This window comes from Gymnoscopelus microlampas, assembly GCF_963454915.1.
Source record: "Gymnoscopelus microlampas genome assembly, chromosome: 16".
NCBI lineage: Eukaryota > Metazoa > Chordata > Actinopteri > Myctophiformes > Myctophidae > Gymnoscopelus > Gymnoscopelus microlampas.
In genome coordinates, this window is record NC_139953.1 from 6,647,211 (window position 1) to 6,669,672 (window position 22,462).

Below are 22,462 nucleotides of genomic sequence, written 5' to 3' on the forward strand. Positions count from 1 at the left end.
TGAACTGTACTAAGTGTATTGTCACTACACCGCTTAAAGGGATAGTTCACCCCCAAAATGACTTTTTTTCTATCAGTTACTTGAATTCATGGATTTTTTAATTTTTTTTTCGCATTCCTAAACCAATAATTTGATGACCGGGTCACAAAAAGTCTCCTTTTACCGGAACCGCTGCCTACTGGTCCGCCGGTCATATTGGCTTAGGAATGCGACAAAAAAAAAAAAAAAATCCATGAATTCAAGTCTCCATGGAGTGACTAATCGATAGGAAAAAAGTTTTTTTGGGTGAGCTGTACCTTAACGTTCACTCTCAACACTACACATACAACGTGCATTATTGATTGTTATCTTTGCGATAATTCTGTCGATTACATTATTGATGAATCGAAATATCAAGAAGAAGAAAAAATCTGTATCAACAAATCAGTGAACCACTTCAGCCGTACTTTGTCGTACAACGACATGCTGTATGATGCAATGTGACGCCTTGTGAGCTTATAAATCTGCTATCTTTTACTATATTGTTTTTTTGTTTTTTTCCCCCTATAATGACATGCCAAGTAGGGATCGATTGTAATTGATTAATTAATGAAATTATCGATATTTTCGCAGGAAAATAGCTGATCTACAAGCTTACAACGCGTCGACGCGTTGTAAGGTCGTACATCTGCTATTTTCCTTTGAAAATGTTTTGCATCAGGATATGTATATCCTGGGGTTTAAGGAACTATACTGTATGCTACGGTGTGAAGCAAAGCGTCCGTAGCCGTCGTGATGCAGAAAACAAGTCGGATAAGGACACACAGCTCTGAAATTATGCATTTATAGCCCCGTAGTGTTGGTTATATGATTTATGAAGCGGGCGGTATGCCACAGCACACAGCATCCTGCGTGTTTTTCTGAATTCTGCTCTGTAGAATTTCTGCGAGGTCGTAGCACAAATGTTACCGTCAACATGGTTTTATTGGCTGAGACCCCTCAAAGGAGTCTGTCGGAAGAATGTGCGCATCAGTGTTGATTTTGACGGCAAAGTTTGATTTAGTTTTAGTCATAGTCTTTGGAATAGAATTCCATTTAGTTTTAGTCATCTGAAATGTTTTAGTTTTTGTCTAGTTTTAGTCGACTGAATCTACAGTTGATTTAGTCGACTAAAACGTATGTTGCGGGGGCCTTGATGGCGTCGTAATGGCTGATTTTACGCTTGGTTGCATGCTGAAAACAGCCGATCTACTGTAAGCTCGCGCTGCGACGCGTTGTGAGCTTGTAGATCGGCTATTTTCGGAGCGCAACGCCCGAGCACAACCAAACATAAAATGACTTGTCTTTTGGTTCTACTGAAATTGTCAATATATTTAGTCTTAGTTTCAGTCATCATAGCTTAGTTTTTATGACATTTTTATTTAGTTTTTTTCATAGTTTTCAACGAAGTCAACACTGTTCCACTCCCAGGGACATTTTGCAGTGTTGTGATGATTTTCCTGTGGCGTGTACCGTAAAATGACAAGCACACATTGACACAATGCTGACTATGATGACAGTAAAGACAATGGCTGCTGTCAGGTGAATTCCCTTTAACTCAGAATCTCTGCGTATAATAATGTTTTATTGTTAAGCTGAAGGATTACGTGGTGTTATTATTTCTGGCTTAAGCCTGGCGTCATTATTTTAGGCAAAAAAATAAATCTCATAAATAGCCCAGACCTAATGTGGTTAATTGAAGTCAAAATAGAACACGTGTAAGCCGATCTACAATGCGTCACATTGCGATTGTCGCTGCGACACCCGTTGTACGACTAGTATGTATAAAACATACTTAAGTGGTGAAGGTTTTAAGAGCTGCATCTGGTGAAACCCAGATGCAGCCACTTGCCGCACGGCAAATTCGGAGCGGTGTGCATGAGGTCATAGAGAACCATGTGTTCTTTTAAAAAATGATATTGTCTGTTTTTTTCCATGCGAAAAATCGCACCCTGTCTGCGAAGGCCTTAAGTGGCACATTATGGGCAGTTATGAAACTATGATTCTATCTTTTTTTGTCTTTCCCCCAATGACACAAAGGTTGACATTTTGACAAGGTGGTAATGTGATGACGATGAGGATGATGATGAGAATAATGATGAAGATTAAGGGTGACTTCGGTTGACCGTCTGACGAAGATGTTCGTTTTATTTTAGTTTTATTTTATATATTTGTTTCATTTGCTTTTGATGTCAACAAAACAGTTGCCATCCTATGTATGCTTTATATTACACTAATGAAAATGTGTTTTTAGATTAACAAAAAAAAGACAGAAAGAAAAGATTTGATTTCAAGATAAGATGAAGAAGACGTATTTTGTGGATGCATGTTAATTTAGTTTTTTATCTTCAGTGAGGAGCAAAGTCTATGATTTAATCATTGATTGATATGATTACCACTGTTCAAAATGGCCTTACTTCACTGAAACAAATCAATGTGATTTTTGTTTTGAGCTCCTATATTTAAGATGGTCGTACTTAGGCAATAATCTTTGCCAATGGACAGTAGACACATGGGCATAATTGTCGGTTGAACTGCCCGCATGGCCATGAAATGTTACCCGTCAACAACGACCACAGGAGTTCGGCAAACTAAATGATGTCGATTAAATGGCCAAACTCCTGATTTTGAAGGGAAGATCCACCCTGAAATGCATCTCACAATCCTGTTCTTTCCCCGAATGTGGCGTTCAGTCAGTATTTGAGGTGATGCTCTCTCCAAAAAAAAGCTCTAAATAAAAGAAACAATGCTCCAGGCCTTTGACATTATAAAATGTCATTGATTCGTTCATACAGAAGGAACGTTTTTTTTTACATTCCCACGAACTCTTGAAAAATTAGGTTTAATAGAGGTTTGAACATTGTTTGGCTATTGGAAAATAGCTGATCTATGTGAAATAGAATATACAGTAGTGCTGCCGCCATATCTCTCATTCAATATTGATGGTTTTCTATCCATGTTGGTAGAGATGGTGCAATTTGCTGACTCAGACACTCTGCACATGAATCTATACATGAGGTTACGCAGCACAGCAGCAGAGCATGCAGGCAAAAATTGTGAAAATAGCCGATCTACAAGCTCGCTTGTAGATCGGCTATTTTCACAATTTTTATCTTGAACCAAGTCAAACCAAATGCAATGCCTCAACTATACGATTTAGTGATTGTCAGGGTGGGGGGCGGGGGTTCAAATATGATTATTTTGGGGGGTCGCGGCCTGAAAAGGTTGAGAACCAGCGCTCTTAAGCATCCTCAATGCCGGCAGAGAAATAGCATTATGTGAATGACGTCTTCGGGGTGGACTTTTCCCTTTAATAAACTGGCTTATGTGTTGAAGTTTCTTTTATTGACACCAGATCCTTAATCTGTGTATTAAAACAAAAATCCCCTTTAATACACACTGTTGTCTTGACTGTATGATCCCGCGTGTGTGCGTGTGTGCGTGTGTGTGCGTGTGTGTGTGTGTGTGTGTGTGTGTGCGCGTGTGCGTGTGTGTGTGAGAGAGAGAGAGTGCGTGTTTGTGTTATTTGCACTGTGTAGTTTTATCTTGTCCTGCAACATTTGAACAATAAAATCAGGATATGAAGTTTGGAACCAATATCCTCTGTTCCGTCTGGTGATTCCAATCTGTGCATGTGACGTGCACGCACACACGCATATACAGTATGCGAGTCGGTCGGGTAGAGACCTTATTTAAAAAATAATAATAATAATAGTCCTTACTTCTTCGTGTCCCACAAAAGTAGCAAAAATAGGCGATCCAAAAGCTTGTAGATCTGCTGTTGTTGCTATTTTTGAAGAACATAATTTGAGTGAAAGTGGTTGAGTGTGTCTGTGGGTTTCATAGATATTGAACCAATGCAAAGTATTAACCCATTAAGACCTGGTGACGCATCTGTGTCACTTTTTGATTTGAGCTAAAAAGCATTATTTTACACTTTGGCTATTCAAAAATAGCAGATATACAAGCTCATAGCGCGGCACCGAGTGCCGCGCTACGAGCTTGTAGATCTGCTGTTTTTGAAAAAACGCGAAAATGTGTGCAAGTTAATATATTTATATTCTTTTAAAGCGAACATTTTCAACCCAAATCTTTGCGTCTGCGGGTCCCTGGAACAAAATATTTTGAGATGGGGGTCTGCGACCAAATACATATCATTTTGGGGGTCCTTGACATGAAAAGGTTTGAGAACCACTGATATAGAAACATACGTTTTTCAGAAAACTGTTAGGATTTAGAAGACATTAATAAGAATCGGCTTAAGAGCTTTTGACTAAATAACTAGAGCGCCGGAGTCTCTCTGTTGTTCTCTCTTGAAATCCCCATAGGGGGGATTTTGGATCACATCATATAAGAACTGTGTTCCAGAAATAAACACATTTTTGTTATTTTTTACAAAAGCCTGATGGAAATAACAGATCTACAAGCTTCTAGGGTTAGGGTTGGCGTTGCAATGGAACACGTGAGCTTGTTGATCTGCTATTTTGGTCGAATGGCTTTGCACATACAGTATTAGTATTCTGCCTGACAGCAAAGATATGTGTAGTGTACAACAGGAGCAATGACGGAGTCACTGTACGCTGGTGTATGAAAGATGATTTGTAAATGATCTGGATGGAAAGCGTCTCTCTCTCTGTCTGCCTGTCTACCCCTGATCCTCGTCTACCTCTATCCATCCATCCACTCTAATCCTAATTATTATGATGATTGCTTCCCCTCTGGCATGATTACACGCATGCACGCGCGCATGCACGCATATATATATATATATATATATATATATATATACAAACACACACACACACACATGATACTGACCATGATAGTGACCATGATACTGACAATGATACTGACATAGATACTGACATGATATATAGTGAACAAACACACACACACACACACACACACACACACACACACACACACACACACACAGACGGGCGGGCAAACGTACACTTCCCAGATGCATCTTGTACTGGTTACCATGGTAATCTTAGCTGACTAGAGAATGTAGAGGTGTGTGTGTGTGTGTGTGTGTGTGTGTGTGTGTGTGTGTGTGTGTGTGTGTGTGTGTGTGTGTGTGTGTGCGTGCGTGCGTGCGTGCGTGCGTGCGTGCGTGCGTGCGTGCGTGTGTCTGTGTGCGTGCGTGCGTGCGCGCTAACAGAAGCAGCGTCCTATTTGGCATTAATTGAAGGTACACAAAGGTTGACCTTAGAAAACGTGTGTGTGTCAGATGTAATAAAGGGGGGGGAATCACTGTTCTACAGGCCTGAGTTGACGCCACGCTAAATTTAGAGCAGGGTTTTCCACGCTAGCCAGAAGCGTAACATTGGGTTACATACAGAGCAGCTACTGTACACTGACCTACATTTCACCCACGCCTTTTAAGAAGCAATGATGTGAGTCACTGACACATACAAATACCATGTGATGTAACAGCCTGGAGTGCATTGGCTGTGTAGCCGAGTCCCCGAGGCCGTTTGTGATGCAATTAACGCACGGTTGACCTAGCACACAAACTATGTAATGACGCATAATTGATCCTAAATTGTGCATTTTATCCATATTGACCGTGGCGGTCCCATTCAATTATGTCTTAAAGGTGCAGTAAAGTGATTTTCTTTTTTGGTTAAATTAAGTGTTAAATAGCTCTATTATGCTGATTGTAATGCACTGCATGTTGAGTGTGTGTTGCGCAACGCGTTATTATGGATCCCACCACAGCTCCAGGCAAACCCCACTGTGATTGGTCCGTAGTCGCTGTGATTGACACTTCTCGTTTTTGCAACTAATGCCTAAACCTAACCTTAACCCATTGCCCTGAAGCCAATTCTACAAATGTCTTCTAAATCCCAACAGTATTCTCACATAAAAACGTATGTTTCTATATGAGTGGTGCTCAAACTTTTTCATGTCAAGGACCCCCAAAATGATATGTATTTGGCTGCCGACCCCCATCTCAAAATATTTTGTTCCAGGGACCCTCAGAAGCAAAGATTTGAGTAAAAATCTTTTTAAAACTATATATATATTTGCACACATTTTCACGATAAAAAATAATCACATAATCACGCTTCAGTAACAGGGGTCTCCATGTCTCTCCAGCTCTTTAGGAAACAGTAAAAATACATTTTCAGGTCGGGCTACCAATAGACCATATTCACCGGGCGGCCATATTGCCATTAAGTCAATGAAATGCCACCCCAGTTGCCACCCCAGTTGCCACAGCAACGCATTGTTAAATTCCAAAATGGCCGCCGTGTGAATATGGACTTTAGTATCCCATCAGTAGAGAGACTGTTACAGGACACAGGATAAACGAGTGACATTGGAAGTGAGGACACAAAGAAATGAGCAGAATGCATTGTTGTAACTGGAACACTATACAATTGAATCTGATAAATGGGTACTCTCCAGTGGTGTAAAGTAACTAAGTACATTTACTCAAGTACTGTACTTAAGTGCAATTTTGAGGTACTTTTACTTTACTGGAGTATTTCCAATCGTCTATACTTTCACTTCTACTCCACTACATCTCAGAGGCAAATATTGTACTTTTACTCCACTACAATTATTTGAAAACTTGAGTTACTAGTTACTTTGCAGATATAAATGATCACATTATAAAACATCCATTAACCACTTTAGCCCTATTTTATACATAGGCTATTTGAAAATAGCCGATCAACAAGCTCACAACGTGTCGCATCGCAACGCGTTGTGAGCTTGTAGATCTGCTATTTTCAAACATTTTAGTACTTTTACTTTTGGTACTCTAAGTACATTTTGATACTCAATACTTTTGTACTTTTACTCAAGTAAATGTTGAATTCCGGACTTTTACTTATAACAGAGTACTTCTACATTGCAGTATTGACACTTTTACTTAAGTAAAACATTTGAGTGCTTTTTCCACCACTGGTACTCTCACCTGACTGGATGAAATTGAGTGGATTATGGATTTTCCGTCAATTAACGAGATGGATAGACGGGTGTTACCAAACAAACACTCTATAGCAATGATAATAACTAATAATTAGAATACAGAGCTTTAAATGTTATTATCTTTTCATGAGTAACACTTTGTTTGAAAAGAAAAAACATGTCACTTCAGAGGGTAAGTGATATGTTTTGTTATTAAACAAACCCAAACTTTTTAGCCCAAGACCCAATAGAGAAATTGCCACTTTGTGAGCTTGTAGATCTGCCATTTTCACTAGTTCTTAAACTTTTTTAAACTTGAAACTTTTTGAAATTATATATATTTTTTGTTTTGTTTTTGTTTTTAGGAAAACGGAAAAATTGGTCCGCGACCCAAACATGGGTCCTCGTCCTGGCCCTTCCCTGTTTGGGAAACACACTACCGTTAACATGAACCATGCTGCTCCACTCAAATGCCGGAAACACAAAGACCAGGGCTTGAGTTTCCGCCGTCCTCTAGATGTAAATCCCATTAGATTCCCGAGGCTGTGGTGTAATTAAATTGCACACGACATGATGAAGCGTGTTTCTGCAATTAGGTTACAGCTGACCCGGCGCAGATGGGAGATAACCTAACTGAGGTTCAGAAAACAAAACAAACGGCCATGGTTGGCTTATTATTATACATCCCCTCTCAAACGCAAAAAATACTCCAAATAAAAATCTTGAAATACTCCAAATATTTTTGCCACACGAAGGTAATTGATTGATTGATTGACGTACTTTATTTAGTAAGACATGAGAAACAGTACATGGAAGTGCAATTCACAATACAAGGTCTACTAAATTGGATAACTCGTAAAGCGCTAAGCTTTGTTTAAAATGAGTTCCAACGCACACAAATCATGATGACATATAAGAGACAGACAGATTTAATCATAACCTAAATGTTGATTCAGCCATGTTCTTCCTAGTAAATTGAAATACACTGAGAGGGCATATGGACCATGAAATCCTATTTTCATTCATTTCCAGCAGAGGATTCTTTCATTCACCTCATCTGTATGTGTGTAGCCTACTTGTATTAGTGTTATACCTGTGTGGGCCGAAAAGTATAGTCAAATTTAGAGTAGTAGCTAGACATTGTGAGGACCATTTTCCTGGTCCTTAAAGCACTAAAGGTTGTTTTGTGGTAAAAGAAAATATCTTATTTAAATCACGCATAGAAAATAGCTGATCTACACCCACCCACACCGCAAGCTTGTGGATTGGCGGCTATTTTTGGCTTTATAAGTTTAAGGTTAAAAATCTAAGAAATTTCAAATATAGCATTTACAAAATTGTTGTCCTAAAATTTTGAGGTTCTCACAATGATCAGCCTAGAGGCTGATCAGCATCATATTTCTTGTGCACAGCCACAGCACACTGGCAACAACCCAAGGACCTCAATTCTCAATTGTGTAGAATAGAATAGATGACATTTGGCAAATTTATAATCGCAGAGCAATCATCCCTCCAGGCTATGGAGCGGAACTAGCCAATCACAGCAGTCTATGGGATAAGTGTCCTGCCATCCGTCTCTTATCCGGGACTATACAACATCACAGACATGCACAAATGTTATGCCTGATGTTATGCCAGTAGACACAAGTGTCAGTTGTTGTGTCATCTGACAAAAGGAAACACACACGCACACACACACACACGCACGCACGCACGCACGCACGCACACACACACACACACACACACACACACACACACACACGTTTGTATTACTATACTTGTGAGGACATCAACATTTTAAGAAGCCGATTTTATGATTGATTTATGTTTTTTTGGGGATATTTTTAACCGCAAGTCTAAAGCCGGAAAATAGCAGATCTACAAGCTCACAACGTGTCGCAGCACGACACGTTGTGAGCTTGTAGATCTGCTATTTTCTGGTGTTTGACATCGCCGCACAACTAAGTATAAAATAGGGGAAAATCTAACCCAACCCCCTAAACCTAACCTCTAAAGGTCTAATCCTGAACCTAACCCCAACCTGAATCTTTTTCTAATCGTAAAAGTATCTCTAAAAATCTTTTTTTCAACCATAAAATAACAATTTATCTTGTGAGGACCAAGAAAATGGTCCTCACAACGTCTATTTCTCATATTCTACTATACTTGTGGGGACGCTGGTCCTCACAAGTATAGTAATACACACACACACACACACACACACACACACACACACACACACACACACACACACACACACACACACACACACACACACACACACACACACACACACACACACACAAGCGATTAAGAGTAAAGACTATTAAGCTCTAGTACCCACAAACTATCAGATGTCGTCCATCAGAGAAATAAAGCCTGGGTCATTCAGTTCAGTTCAGTTCAGTTTTCAGTTTATTTCCAGCTTTTTGGACAATACATAAGGAAATGCTTTAGTGCAGTAAGTCAGACACAGTATAGGCAGTTTACAAGTGTCCTTGATGCTGGAAAAGGGGAAGGGAGAAGCATAGTGCTTATCGAGCCCTACCCCTGGCTCAGTTTACATATAGAAAAATAGACAATCATTATGATGATAGTAGTATATATAATATAATAGATAACATAATAAAAAATAAAAAGAGTCAATGTTTTGACGCTCCTAGATAGGAAATGTAAACATTTCAGTGTTTAACACTCATCAGAATCATCATCAATAGAAAATCACGAATAGATCAAGTAGATCATTGTCAGACGTACTGACGCTGCCACCTAGTGGCAGTCCTCTAGGCCAGTTAGTTGTCAAACATTTTCTCACACATGGAACTTGAGTGAGGACCCAAATTTCACAATGAATAAACATTTCTGCAATATGTTTATTGTGGGTGTCACGGGGCAGCCCATGCACATCTGACTGATTTTGGTAACATGCAAAGAATGTCAATAGTTTTAAAAACTGTTGTTATTTGAACCTTGTCCAGCCTGATTCGTTGATTGATTGATGTAGCCTACTTTATTTAGTAAGACATGAGAAACAGTACATGGAAGTACAATTCACAATACAAGGTCTACTAAATTGGAAAACTTGTAAAGCACTAAGCTTGTTTAAAGGAGTAGTTCACCCCAAAAATGACTTATTTTCTATGAATTGCAAACCCCATGAAGCCTTGAATTCATGGATTTGTTTTTGTTTTTGTCGCATTCCTAAGCAATAATTTGATTACAGGCGGAAAGATGCTAATGTATCCGGTAGGAGACACAAAGTAGACTCTTTGTGTCTCCTACCAGAAATACACTGGTCATCATTATTATTGGCTCAGGAATGCGACTAAAACAAAAAATAATCCATGAATTCAAGGCTTCATGGGGTGTGTAATTGATAGAAAATAAGTCATTTTTGGGGTGAACTACTCCTTTAAATGAGTCCCCACGCACACAAATCATGATGACATAAGGGACAGACAGATATACGCTACTCACGTGCATCACGGAGAAGAGGTCCCAAGTCAATTTGGGCCACACACGCATGACGCATTTTAAATAGAATGACATTAACATGTTTCTCGGTTCAATATTCAATATAGATAAATGAGTCTTAATTTAACTCTGAGAGTGTACCGGCGATATATATTCCCTATTAATTGTACATACATTATTTTATTTGATTGTATTGTTCCACTTTTGCTTTGGCAATGTAAACGTATGTTTTCTCATGCCTATGAAGCCATTTTAATTTAATTGAATTGAATACGGTTCCATTTAAGATCTCAACAAATACATTCCTGTTGGACCTTCTTGAGGTCTCTCTGTCTCTCAGGTTCTAAGTTCTTTGTCTTCTTCATCCTCTGGTTACGGCCATACCAGGCCTGACCAAAAGGAAAGTCATTTTGTATTTCAAAACAAAATGCCAGACGCCAGACTGCATCGTCAAATTCATACACAACAGTGGCATGGATTTGGGGAATTGTGTCTCATTCCCCAGGAAGAGAATGAATCACTTGATTATGATGGTGGTATATGGGTTGGTGCTTTGTAGACACACAGCCATAGAAATAACATAGATGACCTAACTTGTAGAATGAAAGTATCATCTGCTGTTGACAACTAGCTGGGTGTAGATCTGTCCCTTTTGACACGAGCAGGAATTAAAAGACTCCTGTTCCAGGAAACAAAAAAGAAATCTGATAATATTTTAGGTGAAGAAAAGGCCATGCAGTTGCTCAGTATTGACTCATTTCATATTCACAATGGCTACAGTAGTATACAAGTTTGTTATTAGGAGCTCCCATGCAGTAATCTGCAGTAGTCTTTCGTTGCACACTGACCCTCAGAAAGCACTGAAACTTGATTATGTCAATTGTTGATTGTTATTCCTACTTTGATGTTCCTTCTCTCTGTGGTGCAGATTGAACTTTGCTTGATCAGGTCAAATGATCACTTCACAGCATTTATAATGAATGGCCTCACTTCATGTAAATAATATAGATCTCTGACCTCCCCCATTGAAGGAATTGCATATTGCACTGACATGTATAAAATGACAGGGAGACATAGAGATGTGTCAGTGAGCTGCTCCTTGTTGATGAAACCTCATAGCCTGGTCATACTTCCTCTGTCTCTCCAGACCTACATCAGGATTTACACATTGAAACCAGGTAAGATACCCAGACCTCTTGTCTTTTAGGGACATGTAGATGGGAAAGTGTGACCTAACCGGTGACACTTCCTATGAAACCCATGTCTATAATGCCTTAAACAGTAAACAATATATATACTTACAATACATTATAATCTCTATAACATTGTATGAGGACTCATAAATACTCATAATGCTTCATAGCATTGTAAAAAGAAAATGTCATGTAAACTTAGAATTTAAAATATTATAATCATTGGTCACTTACAGACGTTTTCTTTGGCGAGGATAATAGTGTATTATAATTGTCATAGCTATAACCCATTATAATAATTACGCAATGCATTATATTCATTGTTATAATGCCTTAGAGTGTGATTATGTCACTATAATGGTCATTGGGGTTTTAAAGTAAAGTAAAGTAACATTAAATATATGCACCAAAGGTTGCTTCAGGAATTACTTCACTTAAAGTACACATTGACTATAGTGATTTGTAATGACACTATAATGCAAGTATAATACATTGTAACAAAACAATAATATATTGACAATGAACATTATAATACATCCTTAGCAAAAATTTCCGGGAGCATATAGCAATTATGACATTACTGAGTGCTAATATGTATTAGTGTTATAAGCAGATTATAATGCATGATGTATGCTTATAATGTATTATAGATATGGGCTTCATAGAAACTTAGGAAATGTTACAGATATTTGAAATATGTCTGAAACTGTTGGAAAAGAATTGTATTGAACTTGTATATTCTTTATTTTCACAAAATAGTTCTATTGGCAATGATTTGATTAATCAGTCACTTAAAGGGTTTGCTGACTAAGTTTCTGTCACATCTTTGTCTAAATTAAATGATCTAATTTAATTGTTGCACACACATTGCTTTTGTGGAGAGGAATAAAATCAGTATCAGACTGGGGACAAATGTAGACATAGGTGTGTGAAAGACGTGTCCCTGCTATAGAAAAGGATCTGAATTATTTGGCATAATTGAGATATTTTAACCGATAATGATACAGGAAAAGTATGAATTAAAGATAATAAAATAAGGGGGTGCCGTGTCAGTGAGTGATATCAACATTGATGTAATCTCCTAGAGGTTTGATTAGTTATGTGTAGTTATCATAAACTCTGTTCAATTATTGTCCATCCGTAGTAGACACACCATAACGATCCCAAACACAAGGTACCATTAGTTACCACACACACCAAGCAGGTGGTGCTGCCTCAGTGAAACCTATATGTCAGACTAGTTAATATTACTCACTAACTTACTTACACTTATATCCACTGATAGGCTCTCGCTGCTGTCAAATCGCTGTCATAGAACCACCAAAACCATCAGGAGGATTGTCTCATCATCAGGTCTCCTTTTCTTGTGAGGTGAGTGATGGAATCTCAGTCAAGTTACATATACCCTTCTTCATCATCATCATGCATGTCAAATGTCCTGCAATAGTTGTCAAATGGTCTCCACATTGATGTCTATCTGTTGAGGCTAAATGGAACAAATTTGCCCATTAGCTAAATAAGACAAGTACATACTGTACTGTAGGTCAACAGGCCGATATGTTAATCATTTTTGGTTTGAGATTGTGTTGATAATTTAAACTTTTAAGAAGTGCCGCTCTTATAAGACAACTCCTCTGCTTACAGCATAAAGACCCTATTGCATCTCATTTGATTATGCGATGAAAAACTGTTGCTATAGATTGTGTTTAATCATCTGTCTTATACAGTATGCAGATCTGTTGTTATAATGATACCAACCTAATCTCTCTCTCTTTCTCTCTCTATCTCTTACAGACAAACACTTCAAGACAGACATGGCAACACGTATGTGCCCCCTCTCTCTCTTTTTCTCTCTCTCACACAGGCATACGCGCACGCACGCACACACACACACACACACACACACACAGCCTCTAAAATGATATATATTAAACAATGTTTTTTTCAAACCTCCAATATGCATATCATCCATGATCCATAACCCTTTCATTTTAATCCACCAGCTGTCATAACACATGATGAAGAACTTCGCATTGTGATGGTGGGGAAGAATAAAGTTGGAAAGCGCCCCGTCGCAAACACCATCCTGGGTTATAAAGCCTTTCAATTCCAAACCATTAAAAGAATGTGCCCACACACAAGTGCTCCGCCAATAAGCTGTCAGAAAGAAACACATGTAGTGGATGGAAGACACATCTCTGTTGTTGACACACCAGGATGTGACACCAATCATAGTAAAGACGAAGTCATGAAGGCGATCAAACAGTGTTTTTGTCTCGCTGCTCCTGGTCCCCATGTGTTCCTGATTGTGATCAGACTGGGAAACGTCCCAGTCACAGAAGAGGAGCTGAACTGTGTGGAAATGATTCAGAGTATATTTGGTGAAATGTCAAACAAATACACCATGGTTCTCTTCACTGTTGGTCAGGGGCTTAAAGGTAAACCAGTTGAAGACTTTTTGAAAGAGAGTCCAAAACTGCAAGAATTTGTCAGAAAATGTGACGGTCGCTATCATGTCTTCAACGACAAACCCAAGGATGCCTCTGAGGTCACTGAGCTGCTGGTGAAAATCGATTCGATGGTGCAAACGAGCGGAAAAAGCCACTATAACACTGAGGTGTTCAGATTAGCAGAGGAAGCAATAAAGGAAGAACAAGACAAAATTCTAAGGAGGATGAGCCAAATAAAAATAAAAACAAAAAATTGAGGCAGAATACATGTCCTTAGCATCAGACATGCAGGAATGTATCTACCTAGAGCAGCTAATCATCAGGAATATTGACAAATACCAATATGCACAAACAAAAGTGTTTGAGGACAATCAAGGTACTATAGCTCTAAAAACCCAGTGCACAGGCAAAGGTGCAATCACATTGATATCAAGTACCATTTCATTAGAGAAACTATAAATAGTTTAAAAGTGATTTTGGAGCACTGTCGTACTGAGCAAAGGATTATAGATGTACTGACAAAGCCAGCCACCAAGATAAAGCTTGCCTGCCACCAAGAGGTTTGCTCAGGACATGTTTGGCATTTGAAGTGCAGTGTGTTTTTGTTTACATGGGAAAGGGAAACTATGTGATTTTAGTTTTTTTTTGTATTTTATTTTATTTTGGTAACCCAGTGAGCGACGTGCGAGTGGGGGTGTTAAGTGTTGCTATTTGATGGCGCCATTACTCTGTTCATTACGGTACTCTATTGTGTTATGTTGTACAAGGTTTACAGTACGCTCAGGATGTGACGTCATCACGTTCTCAGTGAGCGCCAGAATATTCCGGAAGGGATGAGATTTAAACAGAGTGTTTGTATGTGCCAGTATTAATAAATATGCCGGCAAGATAAAGCTAGTAAAGAGTCACTTTGCTTATTATCTCATTACACGTGGACACTGTGCAACAAAGCTCAGACAGCTTGACACATACAATCAATCATAGAAGGTTAAAAGCAGGGTTTAAAAAGTGTCAAGCACAAAAGGATGTTGCTGACAAAAAGCTACACGACACTTTTACACAAAAATACATCGTAAATAAAAAGGTTTTTAGGCCTGTTTCAAAAGAGTCCAGGGTCTGTGGTGCGCTTACATCGTTGGAAGGCTGTTCCACAGGCGCGGTGCTGCCGAGCAGAAGGCCCGGTCCCCCATAGGCAGGTCAAGTACATACAGTAGGCACACCTGGCTCCTTAGAGAAGACAGACTATGCACCCACTGCGCACAAAAAGAGGAAACTGAGCTACACTTCCTAACCGCCTGCCCACTGTACCAAGACATCAGAGAGACACATACTTCCCACAGATTACAATCACCCAAGGAGAGTTTGAAAACATGACTAATGACAAAAAAACTCCCATATCTGCTGGGCGAAGTACAACAATGTGTTAATACAGCAGCAAGAGAGTGAGCTGCTGTGATAGGAGAAGGATATCAAACGGAACACAACCACCTTAAAGACTACTAATCATTGTGTGTATTCCTACACTGTCTGCACCGAGGGACCTCGGTACATAGACATTGATTTATTGGATATTCTACTGTTTAGACTAGTTATGATAGGTTCTTGGTTTAGCCAATTAGCCTACCTAGTACCTATGATCCTAGATTACTATTTCTACGCATTTGATGTATTACCTTGTGTTTTCCTTGCTTACTTTAAATCGCTCTGGATTAAGAGCATCTACTAAATGCTTAAATTGTAAATTGTAAATTGAAGAAACACTGTACATACAAACAGAGCAATTACCTTATATATATATTTATGACAGCAAATGCACAATTCTTATGGTTTTGTAAGTTAGATTACCCTCAGTTGCAATGTAACAGCTCTATGTACACATTATATCCAGGGGTCATCTCCATGTTGGCTTATGGTGGACATTTTTGTCAAAATTATTTTTTTGGCCACAGACATACAAAATGAGCAGACAATAATACTACCAGAAACACAAAAAGAGATAGCCTTGAATGACCATAATAGGTCTTGTAACAGAGGGGTCGTCTGTTACTTTATGTTTGAGATAACCCTCATGTATTGAATGATATTTGCACAGCACATTTGCACTTTTAGTATTTTGCACAGTTGACCTTGCAGTGCAATATGGAGACTGCAATATGTTTGTGGTGTGAGGTTTTATTGTTGAGGTTGATGGAATGCTCAACAGTGCCTGTTTGTTGCCAGCATGATTGGGCTGGACCATAGCAGGATAACAGAGGGGGGTTATGATGTGATGTGTGTTTGCAATTGCTAATAATGTTGAAGTAGAATAAGTAGAATGATAGAATAATAATTGGTGTAGTTCATGGAGTTTTAATAAATGTTAATGTTATCTGTATTTATGCACGTGTATTATTCGGTAATCTACCCCTTGACATGGTTGAGTCCAAACGAATTGCCTCCAGCTGAGTATAAAAGGCTGCCAGCCACAAACACACTCAGTTGGTGGTAGGATGAGAGCTGGACACCACCATGTCATTTGTGTGGAGTGCGTCCATGTATTTTTGTGTTGTCTGTGAAACAATCAGAATAAATACACCTTTTTGGTTGCACCCTATCAAGGCCTCTGTACTAATTCCAACCGCAAAGTCGGGCATCCTAATAGGTCTGTAACTGAGACTGATAGTGTACAAATGGAACCAAATGGACCCATAGGGTCTATTTGGTTCCATTTGCACACTCAGAGTTATGGGCGAAGTTTGTGAACCACTGTATTGGCGGACTCCTAATTTGCCATACATAGTGTCATAGTAAATCAGTGTCTGAAGAAAACCTGGAGACTGACGTTCAGTAATTGGGTCTTATGATCAAAATAAGAACATTATAATGGTGTGTAAAATAGAACATTTAAGAATTTGTGACAGACAAGGCCAAGTCTTTGCCACGGACACATTTGTCCGTGTACGGACATATGGATGACCCCTGCCGCGTATGTACGGGTCCATTTGGATCCATTTGGCCGCACTCTCTCACCCTGCTCTCTCACTTGGCAGTGGCAACAAGCAACAAAGTGGTCAATCATTCATTTCCAATGGTAGATTGATTGATTGATTGATTGATTGATTGATTGATTGATTGATTGATTGATGTACGTTATTTAGTAAGACATGAGAAACAGTACATGGACGTTCAATTCACAATACAAGGTCTACTTAACTGGATAACTCATAAAAGCACTAAGCTTGTTTAAAATGAGTTCCCACGCACACAAATCATGATGACATAAGAGACAGACAGATCTACACTACTACAGGGGTCTTCAACCTTTTCAGGACTGTGACCCCTTAGCCGAGAGAGAGATGAAGCAGGGACCCCCCTCTACTGTACATATTGTATAAAATTGTGTTGCAGATTAAAAAAGTCATAGATTTCGTAGAGTTTCATAGACTTCGACAGTACTATCATCAGTGTATTAGTGTGTATTTTCAGACATTTACCCACTTGAACCATCAATACTCAGTCTGCTCTTTTTCCCCCCTCTACACCAAACCTCTTTGCCAAAATAGTCGATCTACAAGCTCCCAACGTCTCGCAGCGCAAGGCATTGTGAGCTTTTAGTTCTGCTATTTTTGGCTAATGTTCCACTCAGAATAGGGATGCTAGGGTTCCAGTGGTTAATGTAAAAAAACATGATCCTATCACACAAAGATTTGGCGGCCCCCCTGTAGTAACTCTGAGGACCCCCTAGGGGTCCCGCACCCCCTGTTGAAGACCCCTGCACTACTATACAGAACGTCATACGATCAGCTTACTGGTTACTGGTATGAAACATAAGAAATATGTACAAGAAAAAAAGGGGGGGGGGAGGGTTAGGTTAAGAATAAGCTCTATTCACAGCAGCCATATTATGAAGACATTCACAGGTGTTACCAATGATACTAATGAAGGCTCTGTTCCATTCTGAGTCAGGGTGCTGATATTGTGCATGTTGGCTCACTGGAAACACTCTGTTACACCAGTGGGTCTAAAATGTGGGTCCAGGGACCCTCATGGTTCCTTAAGGGGTTTCCAAATGGCCACTTACGGGTGTGTAACTCTGAGAGTGTACAAATGGAACCAAATGGACCCGTATGGGGGTCGTGGAAATTGAAACATCTGAGAACCTTAGCTACACTAAATGGAACAGTGCCTTCATTAGTATCATTGGTAACACCTGTGAAGGAAGTGATACTATGGCTGCTGTGCAGAGAGCCTATTGCAGCCTCCTGAAAGCTGGGCCTCTGCAACATTGTTCCTATGCCTCAAAACAGTTGGAAGTATCAAACAGGTTTGTGCTGTCCAGACTGGCAGAAAGGGATGTTTATAATAGATTCTGATTGCATGAAAGTTTGATTTATTAGAACGAATTATTTTAGTATAAATATACACTTAAACCCTACTGTGTTGACTGGAGTCCCCCACAGTCTACGTTAGGAGCTGGACACGTATTTCCACCCTGCGTCCTGCGCCATAGACAAGCTAAACACAGTAGGGCAATGTTTTTTTTCATGCCAAGGACCCCTAAATTGATATACGTTTGGCCGTGGACCCCCTTCTGAAAATGTGTTGTGCCAGGGATCCCCAGAAGCAAAGATTTGAGTTAAATGTTCGCTTTAAAAATGCATATACATTTTCAAGATTTTTCAAAAATAGAAGAGTGCCGTGCTATGAGCTTGTAGATCTGCTATTTTAGCCAAAGCTAAGTGGTAAAAAGTGGTGACTATACTCTTTCTGGGGTCAAAAGTGTTTTTGTCAGATCATACTTCAAATAATATAATACAAATAGTACAAATAATCTTGCCTTTGACTAATTAATTTGACTAATTAGTGATTGAAAATGTTTGCTGACTAAGTTACGGTCACACCTGTGTCTAAATTAAATTATCTAATACATTTCTTTCCACATAATTTAGCTTTTCTGGATATTTTGTCAATATTAAAAGACACAAAAAGAAGGTTTTGACCACAGCAGTACTTTATGTCATTTTATTTACAAAATTACAAGTTATTTTAAACACTGTATTCTCTCCGAAGCCTGAAATCTTAGGAATAAAGACGCCTGAAAGATTAGGAATAAAGACAAAACAAGAGCATGTGATATATTTTTTTTTTTTTCGTGTGAGAGCGGCTGACCCCCTCACCCGCAGCCCGCATAATTGCCTCTGAAATTCTGACTCGACCCACCCGCGCCGCGGGTTGACCCACGGGTCCCCCGTGTTACGGGTCAACCCGCGCATCACTAATTTCTGCCATGCTCATTTGCTCTACAAGTTCCCGTTCCCGTTCCTTTATTGCTCTCCATGCTTCTTGGAAATGGTCATTGGTGTAGTAGCTTCTTCCGTTCGTTTGCTCCATCGAATCGATTTTCACCAGCAGCTCAGTGACCTCAGAGGCATCCTTGGGTTTGTCGTTGAAGACATGATAGCGACCGTCACATTTTCTGACTAATTCTTGCAGTTTTGGACTGTCTTTCAAAAAGTCTTCAACTGGTTTACCTTGAAGCCCGTCACCAACAGTGAAGAGAACCATGGTGTATTTGTTTGACATTTCACCAAATACCGTCTGAATCTTTTCCACAGAGTTCAGCTCCTCTTCTGTGACTGGGACTCTTCCCAGTCTGATCACAATCAGGAACACATGGGGACCAGGAGCAGCGAGACTATAACACAGTTTGATTTCGTCTTCACTAATATTGGTTTCACATCCTGGTGTGTCAATAACAGAGATGTTTCTTCCATCCACTACACCTCTGACTTTCTGACGAAGTATTGGCGGAGCACTTGTGGGCACATTTGTATTAATGATTGAGAATTTAAAGGCTCTATAATCCAGGATGGTGTTTGCGGCGGGGCGTTTTCCAACTCCAGTCTTCCCCGTCATCACAATGCGAACTTCTTCATCATGTGTTATGACAGCTGGTGGATTAAAATGAAAGGGTTATGGATGATATGCATATTGGAGGTTTAAAAAAAAACATTGTTTAATATATATTATACTAGTGGTTGTGGTGTGTGTGTGTGTGTGTGTGTGTGTGTGTGTGTGTGTGTGTGTGTGTGTGTGTGTGTGTGTGTGTGTGTGTGTGTGTGTGTGTGTGTGTGTGTGTGTGTGTGTGTGTGTGTGTGTGTGTGTGTGTGCGCGTGCGCGCGCGCTTGTGCGTATGCCTGTGTGTGAGAGAGATAGAGAGAGGGGGCACATACGTGTTGCCATGTCTGTCTTGAAGTGTTTGTCTGTAAGAGATAGAGAGAGAAAGAGAGAGAGATTAGGTTGGTATCATTACAACAACAGATCTGCATACTGTATAAGACAGATGATTAAACACAATCTATAGCAACAGTTTTTCATCACATAATCAAACGAGATGCAATGGGGTCTTTATACTGTAAGCAGAGGAGTTGTCTTATAAGAGCGGCACTTCTTAAAAGTTTAAATTATCAACACAATCTCAAACCAAAAATGATTAACACATCGGCCTGTTGACCTACAGTATGTCCTTGTCTTATTTAGCTAATCGGCATATTTGTTCCATTTAGCCTCAACAGATACACATCAATGTGGAGACCATTTGACAACTATTGCAGGACATTTGACATGCATGATGATGAAGAAGGGTATATGTATCTTGACTGAGATTCCATCACTCACCTCACAAGAAAAGGAGACCTGATGATGAGACAATCCTCCTGATGGTTTTGGTGGTTCTATGACAGTGTTTTGACAGCAGCGAGAACCTATCAGTGGATATAAGTGTAAGTAAGTTAGTGAGTAATATTAACTAGTCTGACATATAGGTTTCACTGAGGCAGCACCACCTGCTTGGTGTGTGTGGTAACTAATGGTACCTTGTGTTTGGGATCGTTATTGTGTGTCTACTGTGGACAATACTTGAACAGAGTTTATGATAACTACACATAACTAATCAAACCTCTAGGAGATTACATCAATGTTGATATTACTCACTGGCACTGCACTATTTTATTATCTTTAATTCATACTTTTACTGTATTATTATCGGTTACAATATCTCAAGTATGCCACATAATTCAGATCCTTTTCTATAGCAGTCTTTCACACACACATATATACTGATTTTATTCCTCTCCACAAAAGCGATGTGTGTGCAACAATTAAATTAGATCATTTCATTTAGACAAAGATGTGACAGAAACTTAGTCAGCAAACCCTTTCAGTGACTGATTAATCAAATCATTGCCAATATAAATATTTTGTGAAAATAAAGAATTTACAAGTTCAATACAATTGTTTTCCAACAGTTTCAGACATATTTCAATTTTCTGTAACATTTCCTAAGTTTCTATGAAGCCCATATATATAATACATTATAAACGTAGGCCTACATCATGCTTTATTATCTGCTTATAACACTAATACATTAGCACTCAGTAATGTCATAATTGCTATATGCTCCCGGACATTTTTGGTAAGGATGTATTGTAATGTTCATTGTCAATACATTATTGTTATGTTACAATGTATTATACTTGCATTATAGTGTGATTACAAGTCACTATAGGTAGTCAATGTGTGCTTTAAGTTAAGTAATTCCTGAAGCAACCTTTGGTGCATATATTTAATGTTTCTTTACTTTACTTTAAACACCCAATGACCATTATAGTGACATAATCACACTTTAAAGCATTATAAAAATAAATATAATGCATTGTGTAATTATTATAATGGATTATAGCTATGACAATTATAATACACTATTATCCTCGTCAAAAAAAAACAAGTCTGTAAGTGACCAATAATTGTAATATTTGAAATTCTAAGTCTACATGACATTTTCTTTTTAAAATCTATGAAGCATTATGAGTATTTATAAGTCCTCATTCAAATGTATAAGCAGTATAATGTATTGTAAGTATATATATTTTAATGTTTAAGGCATTATAGACATGGGTTTCATAGGAAGTATCACCGGTTAGGTCACACTTTCCCATCTACATGTCCCTGAAAGACAAGAGGTCTGAGTATCTTACCTGGTTTCAATGTGTAAATCTTGATGGAGGTCTGGAGAGACAGAGGAAGTATGAACAGGCTATGAGGTTTCATCAACAAGGAGCAGCTCACTGACACATCTCTGGTGTCTCCCTGTCATTTTATCCTTCAATGGCGCGTCCTCCGATTGCTTCACCAATCTATGTCCCCGCCTCCCCTCCCCCCCCCCCCCCCCCCCCCCCCCCGGTCTGTGCACGGAGCAGGCTGACGTCACCAAATTTAGAGCGACGCCCCTCTGCACTCTGGTTGGTTAGGAGTTAACAAGGTCCTAAGACCGTCGTTCCTGCACCGTTCGCCCAGACATTTTTCTTTTGAAACTGTCGTATCTGGTCATATTTTATACCAGTATGCAAGTAAAAACATATAGC

General features: G+C 39.2%; 1 long non-coding RNA gene across 1 annotated transcript; it reads right to left on the reverse strand.

Moving 5' to 3' along the window:
• Positions 1 to 19,098: 19,098 nt before the first annotated feature.
• Positions 19,099 to 22,179, reverse strand: LOC311063113. The gene is made up of 4 exons (XR_014602543.1): positions 22,076 to 22,179; positions 20,718 to 20,803; positions 20,273 to 20,302; positions 19,099 to 19,990 (listed from the first exon to the last, which is right to left on the reverse strand). It is a non-coding gene; the product is annotated as an uncharacterized lncRNA (long non-coding RNA).
• Positions 22,180 to 22,462: the final 283 nt, after the last annotated feature.